The following is a 14968-nucleotide window of genomic DNA, read 5'->3' as shown; positions in this document are numbered from 1 at the left end:
TGTTTTCCACCCATGATTTAGTTGCATTACTGTTGATCTCTCTACACTTTATTTGTATCTCCTAACAAATTAGAATCATATCGTAGCCTTTTACCATAGTCAGTGGGGATTTTTAAATCCTTAATCAGAAAACATGATGGCTTTGTGTCTGATCTCATTGGCACAGCAGCATACTCCCTAATCTCTACCTTTGCTTTCTTCCTCCTTCGTCTTCCTCTTCCTAATTTTACCTTACTTTTCGGCTTCTTCTTCAAGAAGCCATGTACATGCAGACATAATTGTGCATGTTTAAAAAAAATCATGTCTTGATCCGAACTATGTTTTTCTACTAGTTATGACTTTTTTAAGGTGAGATCACCTGAAACTAATCTGTTCTGCCAAGGATTAATATATCTCCAATTACTCTATTTCATACATTAATCTGTCAGTCAAAGGTTTGCATTAACTCTTTATGTTGTCACAGCCCTGAGATTATTTTTTTCACCCTGGGTTCTTTGGTGGAATTAAGTGTCTAAATCGGTGCTCTGTACAGTCATGGATAATGAAAATCTTAGCAGAATCATCAATATTTGTCTTTCGCTGAAAATAAGGCCGCTAAGCAACGTCTATGGTGACCCGAATTAAGTGCACATTACTAAGAGTTTCGCCCATGAAATCTGTACCAATTCTCCTCTGCTTCTCTACAAATGGTGTAATGCCATGGAAAACAAAGTTTAGGGCTCAAAACAATGTTTGTAGTGACCTGGAGAAAACAGTCTGATCCCAAAGGTTATCCTTTTTTTCTGTATGGTCTAACATAAAATCATCAGGTGATCTAATGTAAAATATTGCCTCCCTCTGCAAGCTCTGCTTTTCCATATTTAACATAATAACCTTTCGAACATCTTGAAGCACATAAAAGCAAAGAAAAGTAATACCAAAGTATTCTGGCATTTGAAGCTTTAGTAAAGACAAGAAGAATTTGTTAAGCAGCTACTAATTTACTTTGTAGCTGTCCATAACTTCATCTCTCATGAATCTTGCGGTAACTGGAAAGTAAAAGTTGAATTACAGGACTGTAGTAAATATATTAGGAATGACTATGATCTGTCACAATTAATTCTGCTTGTATTAAAGAGAAAGACGGTTTTATGTTTAAAGATAAGTGTTGAAGTCAGATCTGGGTTCAGCTGATGACTGTATCACACACTCCCACAAAACTCAGTGATGTCTCCCTTAGAATCTGATTCTTCCATGTACATGTTGAATAAAACTGTTATTCTGGCAGTAATAGTCATTCAGTGGTTGCTTAAGGGCATGTCAGCCTAGACCCCATGGCAGCACAGAGGTTGTTGAGAGAAGAATGAAAAAACTAGTTGAAGAACAAGCACTAAGGAGAACGGTGAGTTAACGAGCTTAGGGACAGCACAATGCGGTTGGGACCCCAAGTAGAATCGCTTATCTCTAGGTAGAAATAGCTCACACAGGTCTGTCTCAGACCTCTCTCTCACAAAACACTGCAAAGGTCTGAGTGGTTAATCCTGGTATTTTGCATTTCTGAACATTAAGGTTCGTCTATATTGACACTTCAGTGCCAATCGGGAACGCACTCATGAAATGAATCTCCTCACAGCCCCTGCTTGTGCACTCTGGTTTGCATCATGGAGAAGCTATGGAGTATGCAAAATGGCATCCTTCTGGATTAAACTTAGATGAGAGATTCTCTAAGAGCACACCTAATGCATTTGAACTGCTAATAAACATTCAGTCTATGGGATGACAGTATTGAGGCTGGGCCCTCTACGGAGTTTCATTCTGCAGATCCAATTTTATTGCCCTGATGCTAATACAGATATAAGCAAAAAATATACTTGCTCCCTAATTTGTGAGTTTTTGCTACAGCAAAAACATTACAATAAAAGATTATTGGGATGACTTTATCAGTGATGGAACTCTGCAGATTTCACAGGCACTACACCTGGAATGATAGTTAACCAATGACAACATAAAATGTGTGAATGTGGATCAAAACATTAATATGGGTAAAGCTGATATAACATGACAGCTCTTTAATTGTAGATCACCTCAAGAGAGTGAAGTAACTATCTTCCAGTAATAATTTATTAAATAGTGGGTACTACTGTGAATACAGACATGTATGTATCTCTGTTAGATAGAAAGCTGATAAATCCTACGAACTCTGTTATGGAGGTCACAAAACTACTGATAGAAGATGAACATATTTACTAAAAGAGAAACCATGCTTAGATTTCAGTTTCATAAATCCTAGAGGATGACATTACTAATTCTCTCCTAGGAAGAAAGATCCTGAGTGAAATGTTCAGAAGTTTCATCGACCAAGTGACTACATTTGGAGCAGATTCATGACAAAATTTACATCCCGTCAGGGAAGTGGCTTGAAGAAAGGTAGGAGCTTGTTCAGTAGATCTGTGTCAATGCAGAGCCCAGTTCCTTTGTCTCTTAGATGTGTGGCCAAGAAATATACTCATAGCATAAGAAACTAGCTGTACAGTATTTGGCACTTTGACCAGCAAGGTAGCTTTAAACAATTTTCACACCATTTAGTGACACCCCAGGGACTGGAGAAGTGTTGGGTTTAATTTAGACCGCACTGTCTGTAATTTCCTAAGCATTGCATGGCATTTAACCCTCTTTAAACTTATTCCTTCTGACCTCAGAATGCTTCTTTTGCTTTGAAAGAGGTCCTAGAGGAAAAGTTTTATGGTTGCCTCATTGTATTGCTCAGGCAGTCCTTCCCTAGACAAACATAGAAATTTTATTCTGTTTATACCATCTGGCACTTTTATTTGTTCTGAGTCTTACATTAGAAAACCTTACCGCCTAAACATAAGGTATTGATTGTATTAAAACACCTCTTCTGTTTTTATTAGATTGCATATGCCAGTGGTTCCTTATCACGCAGTCTCAGAGGATATGACAGAAAACTATCATCTTTTTATGCCAGGATTGTTTAATGAAACTTATGGAGAAGATCTTCTTTGCTCTATAATTTTTTTTTGCATTTCTGTCTTTCCAAAAACCTACTGGTTTTCTGTCTTCTTACATTTTATGGCTTTTCCACAAGCAATTCCTCAAGCGGGGAAAAAATATTTCCTGAGTATCAGTTTTCAGATTTGCTAGTACTGTGTGGAACTAGACAAGGATGTTCCACTTGGCCTCATAGAAAAGTCCTAAAACTTTAAATTTAATTGTGGCCTAAAATTAGAAATCATCTGAGGGAAAAAAAAAGCAACCAACCTTACCCAAAAAGATGACTTAGTGTTAGTTCCTGTCTTCCCAAATACTTCTACAGCCCAGTGCTTTGCTCTCTCTCTCAGCTGGCCTATAAAAGAGGGCTTTGCTGTCATTTTCTTGTGGTTTTTCTCTTTCTCAGGCACTTCCTTCAGCTTTCAGCACTGCATTGCAAGCTCTAGGTCAGATCCTGCTTTCTCATACAGCACAGTCAGGGGATTATGTCCCACTCACCCTTTCCCATTCACTACAGTTTTATGAACAGTGCTTTGTTTTGGTGGAGAAGTGTGCTGGGTCCTGTACACTGCTGCTCTACACCAGATTTGGTCCCTGTTGTCAGGGCAGGTGGCACTGTGACCTGATGGAGTTTTACAGACTTTGTTTCAATGTTACTAACAATGTAAGGGACAAAAAGCAAGGGTAATATGGACCAAACATTCTGAATTCTCTTACTTTTATAGCATGTGAGCACAGCCAAATTTCAGATTCAAGAAATAAATCACACATTTTCAAAGGAGGTGAAAATCACCCTTAGGCATGAATTGTCCTTTCTCTTCTTGTGATTTGTAAAATAAGCCCCTTGCAAATGCAAATGGGATTGCAGTAAATAAGATAATTCAGTAAAACCTAATTCATAAAAGTGTAAATATATACTCCCATCCCTCTGGCAATATATTCCAATGTTTAAATCAAACTTTATGTTTCTTTTAAACAGTCTTTAAACCTGCCTCCATGGAAAAGTTATTACAAAGTTTGAAAATATCCTCTATCATATTATTTATGAACTCCAAATTTTTCCAGGACCCTGTATTATTTCTAAGCTTGTTTCCCCAGGAGTCCCATTATGAAATGAACTTTAAAGCCACAGTTGGAAGGTGAATTGTATACCAATCATATAAAATATAAAGTTCCAGCCCAGCAAACACATCTGTGTCTAACTTTAAGCCTATGAATATTTCTACTAACACAGTGGAAGTACTCCCACTGAAGTTAAGTATATCTATTAAGTGTTTAGAGGCTTGGATCTGAAAGTACCACAATAATAATCATAAGTAAATATTTGTACAGCCTTTCCTTTCTCTAAATGTTTAATTATTTGAGCATCTTTAGGATTCCTAGCTAAGAAGTTTGTTTTGCAATATTTGTTTGGAGCAAACCCAAAAGCTAGACCTCTGCAGACCTTGCCAATTTTGATTTACTTGGGCATCAACAATTTCTGGGTACTCCAGTTCTGGTTTGTATCCCTGCAACTTAAGATTAGTATGCTGTGTTCAACTTAATAAAGACGAAGAAAATTTAGTATCTTCAGTTACAGCATTATGAAATATAAATATGTTGGCTTGGGGTTTGATCAAAACCAGTAACAGGACAAACAGCTGTTTAATTGGAAATTCTTAAAGGTAGGTCAAATTTAGAAAAAAATACATTTGTTTTGGAGAGGGCAATGTTTCCATCTTGTCTAGGCTAGAAAACCAGACTTCGACTGAAAACATTTAAATTCTTCTGTAGACAGAAATTTGCAGTTAAATAAGTGTAAACACAATTTGACACCTCTTTAAGTGTGTTTGTCAGCACAAGCCCACATTTCAGTTGCAACTGCCTCACTTTGTTTTAAATATAGCCTGTTTTTCTTAGCACAGCTAAAAGGAGACATGAGGAAGGAAAATTAGTCTTCCCTAACTATAGAGGCACACCAACTTACTAGCAATTCTGCTTCATAAGGTTCCTTTTAAGTCAGAACTATTGCATGTTACATGTTCAAGAGGTTATGTGTTCTTTTATTTTATATTCCATATTTCCTTTTAGTCTGTCTGTGCACAAGTGATGGACACAACCCATCAGCATTAGAGTTTCAGAGACCGCCAGAAGTTCACTGTAGATGTGTTTAAAACATCTACAGCTTTTGAGGAAAAAAACCAGCCACTTTGCAACCAAGTACAATATATGAGAATTGAAAGCAAGTACAAGCTTGCTGCTGTGGTTCCAGCTGTGTTCACAGGTAAATGAATATCAGCTTTTGTAAAAAGTAAACACCGAGAGGGATCATATTTCAAAAGGGGCATATAGAGAACCCAGAGGTCTGTAGAAATGTCCCTTCAAATGCAAAAGTGGTGAGAGAAATGTATCAGTTTCACATTTTGGGGAGCGGGAAGCATAGCTGTGGCAAATGAACAACCTTCTTTTGGAATAAAAGTAATTCTGATGACAACATGATGCATTCATATACATGTGGAGACAAGTGTGACTGTCAGTAGGTGGAAGTTAGCTGTTCACATCTGGGCAGGATGCACTGACCATCACCAGGGATGAGAGGTCATTATAATAGGAGTTCCACCTCACTTTGATTTGCTGACTGTAACTGATGCACAGATACTAGGAATCCAAAAATTACCCAATAAAAGTCATAGTGTAAATTTGTGAACATTTGCACTATGTCACTTTTTGTCTTTACTTTTAAGTAAACCTGCACTTCAGGTCAACATACAAACTCTCCAAAAGATCTCAGAAACTAATAATAATACAGTATTTTAAATAGCAGTAGGAAAGTTAAACAAAACATAATCAGAGGAGATACGACATGACTCCTATTAAATTAATTCTAACATCTATTAAATTAAATTCAGCTGCCACATTCAGGGTCTACAATAAAGGGGAAAGAAAGTATCCATTTAGACAAATCTAGATATTACCAGATTCTTTTTAAAAAAAAATAAAAAAACCAGAACCACATCCCACAGTTGCCGTGTTCTTGTGACAAAAACCTGCATCATGAAGTTACTCAAAAAATAGAATGAATTGTCATAAAATATTTGTACTCAGTGAAAAATTCCTAGCCACTTGAAGCATATGTTAATGCCAGTTAACTTTAGATTCCCTCAACTCTGCTAGCACAACATCATATGGAAATCTCCCTTCCTTTGGCATAAAGGAAGTGCTCCTCGCTGCCAGGGTTCTGCACATAAACTGAGATTGGGTCTGATGGAGGCGTGGTTTTAGATTAACTTTTTCCTTTCATCAGGCTTCTAGAAAGAGTCTTGTTTCTATTCCCATACCCAGGGTTGCAGTAGTAGAAAAAGAAAGATAAAAAAGCCCAGCATACAAGTCAGGAGAAGCTAGGGTCAACAAAAATCTTTCTTCTTCACCACTTACCTTTTCCATGCTGAGCTTTATTAGACCCTGAGACTGGCTTCCTTTCCAAAAATAAGAAATATAGGACAAACACTAGGATGCCTTGTGTGACGAAGACTTAGAAAGAAAACTGTCAAAGCAACAGTCTGGGAAATAGCCAAACAAATGTCAGTTCTCCCAGTTTTGCTTCTTATAATTGAACCCAATCTATAAAAAGTTTGTACTAGTAACAAAATTCAATCTGCTGGAGTAAAACCCTTCCTCGGAGCAAAAAAGCTATCTTTTCTCCATCTCTCAAATTAATCTTTGCCAAGAAAGTATACATAGCTCAAAAGTTAAACAAGATATTTTTGTTCCTAGCTACCCGTAAAAGAACATCTTTCAATATTGTTTTGGAAATACTGCAGCACAATTAAGATAGAGCATAAATCATAGAAAGAATATTTCCTGTAGCCTTTGAAATATTCTGAAGCAGCCTGAGCAAAAGAAAAGCTCTTTATTGTTGCTTAAGGCTTAGTGAATATTCCTGTCCAAGAAACCGAGTTATGATTAAGATCTCACAAAAAAAAAGTTCACTTGTGTTTCAAAGACAGAAAATATTACAATGCTTGCATATATTCTGTTTAAAGTAAAACACCCCATAACTGCAAACAGGACTTCATGACCTGCTGGGAAAGTAAAAGCTTTGGGTCATGTTCAGATCCCAACTACCAAAGTGATTTTAAAATGGAAAGGGAATTTTGGGGCAAAGGAAGGACAGTCATGAAAGAACAGGGAGAAGGGTCCAAAGAGTTTTAATAACTAAGGGCTTTAAAAAGAATATAATTTCTTTCAACTCTACTATGAGAAAAATGTGGGAAATGAAAAGAGCCTGCATTTATTCCCTCTCCACCCAGTCAGGTTGTCTGAAGGAGCTCTTGAAGACAGAAGAAGCAGTTCAAAGGTCCATTTGTGAAGGACCTTGATCTCCCTGACATCTATCAGACTGCACACTCTTCAGCTTATTAACACAGAAGCAAAACCATGTTTGTGCTTAAGTCAATAATCAAATTCCCATTTAATTCCGTGACATTATCAAAGGTACTTCAGGAGTTTATCTCAAGATATTTGGTAGACACACAAGGTTTCCATTCAGACTCTGGAAATTCCTGCTTCTTGTCTCAGCATTTGTTCTCAGAACTGGCTTAGTAGATATGTGTATCTCCCCTTTGATAATGAAGACTTATGAAATGCCACCAGAGCATTCTGATTTCTGGCCTTTGCCTATGTGGAAGTCTGAATCATCCTGTCTGAGTTAAGGAAATACTATATGAGTAAATAGGTGCACTGGATCCACAGAAAGGATGAGATCAAAGGGTTGACATACTTTTTCATAATTTAGAAGATGCCTTCACATCATTACGCTGTTGTATTTTGGCTAAGGCACTAAAAAAAGCAATTGAAAAAAAAGGCATTAAAAAAAACAACAGAAAAAAACTCAATAAAACAAATGTCTGGGTAAGAGAAGTTATTTCTGAAATTAAATTATTTTTTCAATTTATGTAAGCTGATTAACAGTGGATAGACTTTTATTTGTTAGAAGTGAAGAAATGAGAAAATGAAGATAAACAGTGTTGCCTTTACTTTATGGAATAGTCATTTCATGTTTTTAATAGTATCATATAAGCGAGCAATAAAGTGATCAAAGCTCTATTCTTCAAAAGTAATCAGTATAGAAACAACATTAATTACACAAAGATTCTTCAAATAAATGTCTAGAAATTATGAGTTTAGTAAATACAAATGCTCTAATTTAAGTACTTCAGTGCTGGGGCACTTGGAAGCTGGATAGCTGAAACATTATTTAGAAAACTGTTCATAGTTAGATTCCAGACATTTTGAAATGCAATCTGTTCTGTACTTACATTTGTGTCCAAACATTGCTAACAGTGATTTTTAAAAGACATATACACTCTATAAAATTAAGTTGGTTCAAATGGAAATGGCTCACAATCCCATAAAGAAATTACCATGTTAGAGCATTCTCTTTCGGTGTCTTGTTATGAACTACATCTCTTTTCCTAATTCTTGAAGAAAGTAAGCTGGATATCAGGAAAGGCACACCTTATGCAGGCAATTCAAATACTCATAATCTTGTATTTTAAAGGAAACAAGAATCTTCCACTTAGAAGAATGAGAGAAAACAGAAAACAATGACATAAAGTGGAGAGCATATAATATGGTTTAGATGAACTAATCTGATTCAGAATAAAGTTCCCAGAAGCTCTTACTAATGTGATTCTCAATGTATTGTACTGATTCCTTTGAGTCAGCAATGCTTATTCAGTTTGGACCTGATATAGTCAGTTAACTTTGAGGGACTGACTCCTGATTAACAGAGGTGTGACATCAAAATCCATCTCTCTTTAATTCTAGTTATACCTCTGAGTACTGATGTGCAAGTGAAGAAGAAAAATAGAATGCTACAATTCAATAAGTTTGGAAGATGATAGCATAATATAGTCCTAAACTCTTAAAAAAAAAACCAAAACAACTCACAGTTATTCCTATAAAGAGTAGACGATTTAGTAGTAGAAGAGTAGACTTTTCTTCAGATAACATTACTGTCGTGGCAGCTGGTGTCAGGAGACTTGGAAACATAACCAAAGCTGAACTCATCTGAAATAAGTACCATACCGGTTACATCTTCTGAAGAACAATACGCTGGTGAGAGACCTCTGAAATTGATTCTGCAAAATATCAAACATTGTCATCCTAATCCAGCAAAATCTTCAGGGATGGAATTAAATAAATTATTAGGGTCACTGAAATCAACAGGGCTGGTCCAATAATGGGCAGCAAGCTCAGCACTCTGCAGTTTGCTATCCCCAATAAGAACAATAAATGCAAAAGTCAATGTTCACTTTCTAATCCTACCAGTCTTTCCTTCATCTTCTTCCATATCAGAGCTGAAGGAGGCTATTGGTGTCAGTGACATTTGTAACCAACACAGCTTTTCTTTATCACTGTTTCCAACTGCAAGAAAACTGAGAAATTACATTTGCTGCCCTGGAAATTCTCTTCAGTCACAGCCACTTTCCAATATGACCCCATTTTTCTGAATGTAATGTATTAAGGTATCCAGTGCCAGTAGCTGCCTGTATACATTCATGTGCCTTGTAGTACAAGAAATATGGGGAAACTATGTGATCTGAGGATGGAAAACAGCTTGCTCAAATAACTCGATGCCACTTAACTTGTTGTATATGCTATGTCAGCTTGTGTATGTTCTTTCTCTCTTACCTTCTCTTAACATCTTCACCAATTTCAGTTTGAAATTGAGTCCAAATTGAAAAAAAACCCCAAAGATACAGAATAAATAAGTCAGTGACTAGGTGAAGGATGTATTTGTTATGAATAAGGGACTCTCTGTTTTCAGATACTCTACAGTCACTTTTAAAAAGATTTGATAAGCCTAGATGCATCTTCTCTTGCTAAAGGCTGAAGGGGGATTGCTTCCTCACTGAAGAGCTGCTCTGTATGCTAAGTCAAACAGGAAAAGAAATCTTCATGGAAGTGTTATTTTTAGCATCTATATAAAAGCAGTAAAGAGACTCGTAGTCTTGAACCTGAAAATGCAAAAGCCTCCTTTCTCTTGTTGTTCTTCAGGCTCTGCACAGCTTGGTTTCTTGCCCCTTCTTCCTCCCTGGACAGATTAGGGAACTGATGAGGATATCATGATGCTTTTCAGCCAGTCCTTTGAACTTATCTGATAGCCAAGTCATCTGGCTTACAATATCAAGAGTTTTTTTCATCCATGGAGAAAAGGGCTGAATTTATCCTAAAAGCTTCCTCACAAACACTGTTTTGCAGATTATTTTTCTGTTTATCAGGAAAGCAGCATTACAAGAGGTGATCCCACCACCCATGAAACTGTCATTTCTTACTACTGTTTATCACAGTGTGGCATTTTCATAACCAGTTACTTCAACACTAGCCACTTAAATATAGCTGCTTTTCTATCTTCAGGGGCACAGCTGTGTCACATCAGACATGCTATTTTGTGAGAGGTTTCAGTTGCTCTGGCAACAGCCATTGATAAGCTCTGTCTGTGAGGCTGTAGAAATGAGAAATTGCTCAGAGGATACGTCCATGTCCTTCCCACTGGTGCTCTGACTTTACCATACAAACAGCATCATATTTCTGAGAGACATCAATAAATGCATATGAAAGAGGACATTCCCGGACTGTCACTGAGCACTACAGGGAGAGGAACTTATGAAATAAATACACTGGCTAAGAGTTAACTGGTTCTAATTCTATTGTACACAACACATGAGGAAACAGAGCTATGTTGCTATGCATGACTGAAAATGCCAGGTTAGAAATGGGGGTAATGCAGCTGCCAGCCCCACTGTTGACTTTGTGTGAACACCATCAGAGCCGAGAGTACACAGAATGTTAGTAAGATTTTGTAGGGGTAATGCCATACATGTTTATTTTTTATAGTTTTCGCTATCAGAAAAGTTGATGTTTCTTGCAATTTGCTTTCCTTCCTTTAGGCAACATGATAATTACGCATCTGTGTTACAGTATGTCAGTCCAACCTAATTTATTTGCCATTTGGGTCAGATAAATATTCCTTTCTACTAATTAATCTCAGCTTTGGACTGTGTCTCTGTAAAGTTGCTTCTTCTGTCACAATCATGCCAGATTAGATCACCTCTTTTTCTTTGGATTTCGGTTATTAACCTAGTTTCCTCATGGAGCCTCTTGCTATTGAATTCCAGGGATCTTCTGGAAAGAGGGCCTTGGCTTAACCCCTTCAGTTGCAGACAGATGTATGGGTGCAGTCCCTATGCTTATAAAAATGCTGCCCAAAGATTAGCTGTGACAATCCTTAAAGATTTTTCTTTCAGAAAGGTGAGATTGTCTCAGATTATAAAAAAGCCAGTTTTGGGTAGGTGACTGTACAAACTAGAGATTTCTTCGCTCAGTCTTTCAGTGTATTTCATCTGCTGACGCAGTCAGAAAGAAGATATCTTAAGAATACTTGAGCCCTCAGGGCATATAAAAACATCCAGAAGATTCTGGTATCACCTAGTCAGTGACACAATTAAAGAGCATGAGGTCATCATCATGTTCTTGTCTGACAGCACTAAGATGCAAAATCAGTTCTTGGCTGGATGGCAAATTAGGGATCAGGAAAAAATCAGATAATTTAGTAAAGGATCTATGGGTGTCTAATATCTCACAAGGTGAGTCTACTTACACTGTCATCAGCTTTATGACAGAAAGTTAAATGTAGGATATAAGTAGCCGTCATTTATCATTTTCTTTGATGATGTTGAATAGAATGAAAATATGATAAATTCAAGAGCAAAGAGCAAAACTCTGCTTGCCATTTTCGAAATCTACTGCCTAGCAGACTGTAGCTCCTGTCCCATACAGTTGTACAAAAGAGTTCATTTGGGACTGAAACCGGTGTGAGCCCACAGCAGGTGTTACAGCAATCCAGATCTTGCTTCCTAGTAATGTGATAAAAGGGTTTTTTTGCCTTATTCCTCTAGGATGAATTCTTTTCCTAATTTGTAGTAACATTTTCAAGTTCTTTTTTCTGCTGTCTTTCAATTAATTTTTTTCTTCTGCTTTACAGTGCTCTATATTTCACGATAAAATGTCATGTATCAAACATTCTTATAAAATGTGAGGCAGATCCCCCAAAACTGAGATTGGCTTTTAAATAAAATTATAATCCAAAAGTATTAATGAATTTCCGGTTCTCTTTAAATGTTTCTTGCTTTCAGCATTTTAAATCTGCATTTAAAAATTTTCCCCTCAAAACTGAAATGTGTGACATTTTTATCACTTTTTTTCCATAATGAAAACATCTGCAGTCTTTAAGTAACCTTATTGTAGCAGCTGAGAATCTGAGGGAACAACAGCTATTGCAGGAGTGTTAAGAATTGAAAGCACTGGTAATTGTACTAATTTTATTAATGCTGAATTCTTACAATTAAATTTCCAATCAGGAGCAAGAATAGAAGAAGTATAATATCAACTTTTCCTCTAAATTTGCATATAAATTTTACCTTATGATACCCATGAGTATATAATCCTAATATAAATAATTCTAGCACTGCTGCTCTATTATCAAAGCAGTAAAGATGCAGCAGAAAGGAGGCCCCAACAATAGGAAAAGGTAAGTGCTGACAGTGTCTTAGAGAATAGCAGCTATAATCAGTGCTGAAAATTGCTATATGCATTCTAATAGTAGATACTGGGAGGTATGTTTTATTGAAGATGATATTCAGAGCTCAGCACTGGTTTCAACAGTGAATTTATGACAATTGAAAGTGTCAAAAGAGCATGGCATTTATGGCAGGCAAAAAGTGAGATTTGCTTATTCATAGACTTAATTAGATGTAAATTGAAGGCTTCAACAAAGATTTTGACCCCACCCTGGGCTTCAGAAGCCCAGCTCACAAAGGGTTTTGCAGGCTGCTGCTGTGAAAAATAAGGAAAAAATGAGCTTCTTTTCAGTAGTTTCGGATCTTTTGAGGCCAGCAAGGATCTAATGAGATTTTTAGAGAAGTCACTGACAAATGTAATGATACATCATGCTGAATGAAATAGAAGTCCTGCAGGAAAAAAGTCATAAATCAGCTTCTAATTATTGGTACTGTATGAATATGAAGGGATGAAATTAAGGATTTATGGACAATTAAGTTATTCCTTTTGTCTCATGCCATCACAATGAAACCTCAATGTTATTTTGTATCATTTTCATATATTTCTTACAGTTCTGTTTAGTAAAGTATCTTTAGTCTAATAACTGTTTCATCAATGTGGAAGTGAAATTAGAAATTGTACAAGAGTAGATTAGTCTCTCTGCCATTGTTAGATTACATTTGATTGTTCCCCTCTCAATCTTACATATGTATAGGCAGAATAAAACTGTAGGAATGATTCTTGCATGGACAGAAATATCAAAACAAACCCATGTATATTTTCTGAATAAATATTAATGGTTATTTAAGTATCATAATGCTGGAGTGAAGGTTTAAGCTCATTAGAGCTAACTCTTTCTCCGTATAGATAGTTTTACAGAAATTCATAGGGACCATATGTATGCAGGGCATTTAAATCTGTCAGTAATCCCAGTGAAAAATAACAAATTCAGCTCAAGTGTGTCTTTCAGCTACATTGTTGGTCTCTTTCTCTCAGGTTATGTATTGTCTTCTTCCCAAGATATTCCTTCCAGACTTTTGCAGCCATATTAACTCTGAGTAAGTGCTAGCTGTATGTCTGCTCCGTCATGTCCCCAGAAAACAGAATCTCCCTCCAATATTATGAACAAACAAGTAGAGAGGTAAGTGGTGCAGGGAAGGTGAGCAGACCACCAAGGTCCTTTAAAGCCCTCTGGATCTCACATGTTTTTTGTTACTTCACTTTCTAAGAGTGTCTTTTCATCGTGAATGATGGGCCTGATGACTGATAAGGACAAGAAAGTACCAGGAATAAGTATGAGTTTACTTATTGTCAGCACTTCCAGGGATGCTAGTTTGAATATAGGTGTATCAGGGTTGTTGTTTCTCCTGTCCACATATACACTTTGTCATTTTTCCTACCAAAGAAATGGACAATGAAAAATGCATTGATGGTTTATCAAATGAAACATCTGACTACATGCTTTGTACCTCTAGCATATTAAAGCACATAGTCGTTCAAGTTATGAAAACCTTGCAGCTCACTGTTACAACAGGAGAACACAGTAAGGTCTCCTATTCCACTAACAAGTTACAACTTGCTATTACATGGCCTTCCATGACACTGGCTCTTGTTAGTTATTTTTTTTTCCCTGTGCTGAACATAGTAAGAAGTTCTGATCAGAACAGACAAAATATTACAAAAGTAGTTGTTGCTCTAATTAAATACTGCAGTTTTCCACCATTTTGAGAGAACAGACTACACAAACCTTTGTCACAAACAGATTTGTGGCACAAATTAGCTAGTCCATTTTCAGTCTTAAACAAGGAAGCACATTGAGGAATTTTGTCTTCTTTTCCAAAATGCTTTAAGCTTATGTTTCAGATATTTTCTTGTGTGGTTTCAGTCTCCCATTGCTGATTAGACCAATCCTGGATGCCATCTTAAAAAAAAAAAAAAAAAAAGGAAAGAAAGGCTATTTTACTGTTTTCTTTCTGGGTGTAGAATCAATAACGTTAAGAGGGAGTGCATTTTTCCATGTAGCTGATAGGACTTCATAATAAATTACTGTGAGTAATAATTAAGTTTGATCCTTCTAGTTCTCCCTTTAATATTTGTCCTTTCTTTGCTTGCCACATCTAGTAATGTTTCTAGAAATGTGAAAAGTAACCATATCTTCTGTCCTAACAAATGCAAATACCGATTCAGTTAGTCACATCCTAGAGATCCCATGTAGTGCATGTAGGAGCTCTGGATGACATGTTTACAGTATTTCAGAGCCATTGATAAATCATCCTGTTAGTCTGATAAAGCTATAAATGCTCAATATAAACAAGGCATTGATAAGACATAAATCTTCTTCTCACCAAATCAACTCTCTCACATGTAAGAAAATGCT

This window comes from Manacus vitellinus, unplaced genomic scaffold (genome assembly GCF_001715985.3).
Source record: "Manacus vitellinus isolate BGI_N305 unplaced genomic scaffold, ASM171598v3 scaffold_8_pilon, whole genome shotgun sequence".
Taxonomy (NCBI): domain Eukaryota; kingdom Metazoa; phylum Chordata; class Aves; order Passeriformes; family Pipridae; genus Manacus; species Manacus vitellinus.
The sequence above is the reverse complement of the archived record's forward strand: the minus strand, read 5'-3'. Positions refer to the sequence as shown.